Source organism: Sinocyclocheilus grahami, unplaced genomic scaffold (assembly GCF_001515645.1).
Source record: "Sinocyclocheilus grahami isolate Dianchi unplaced genomic scaffold, SAMN03320097.WGS_v1.1 scaffold208.1, whole genome shotgun sequence".
Classification (NCBI taxonomy): Eukaryota; Metazoa; Chordata; class Actinopteri; order Cypriniformes; family Cyprinidae; genus Sinocyclocheilus; species Sinocyclocheilus grahami.
In genome coordinates this window covers 1,657,826-1,658,415 of record NW_015505387.1, presented here as the reverse complement: position 1 = coordinate 1,658,415, position 590 = coordinate 1,657,826, and positions in this window count along the sequence as shown.

Below are 590 nucleotides of genomic sequence, written 5' to 3'. Positions count from 1 at the left end.
AAATGGATTTTTCTACTAATTAATTCATAGGAAAACCTTTCTTTGAATGAACACACATATCCTTCAGGTCATTGTGTATGTTGTCTTTGATATTTTTAGACTATTTTATGCATGCTTATGATGGAACCCATTCCTGTCATCTTGCCTATATGTAACCCTACCATGTTTAGTATCTATGAATTCGCCTTCTGATGATCTAAACGAGCGTGTATATTATATGCTGGTGCATAGGCAATATATTAGTGTCCTGAGAATCTTTAGTAATTTCGATTCAAGTTCCATTTGCAAATTACCATGCCCTCACACAAAGTGTCATAAAAACTCCCCAGTATCTCAAAACTCCCACTTGGGATTCCGGCCTTTCTCATTGGACAAGCCCATCTTGAGAGGCGGGGATCTTCTCCGACCTTAAAGGCCTCACACCATGTGACCCGTCCAGAGTCGGTGGTTCTGTTTGGTTTAGAGAAGATGTGAGCTACAACGCTCCAGGACATCCTAAGCTCGTGCCAGGCTTTGACTTTTCCATTCACCAAGATTCTCTGACTCAAAACTGGTTCTTTTTCATCAACCAACTTCAGCAAAGATCAACT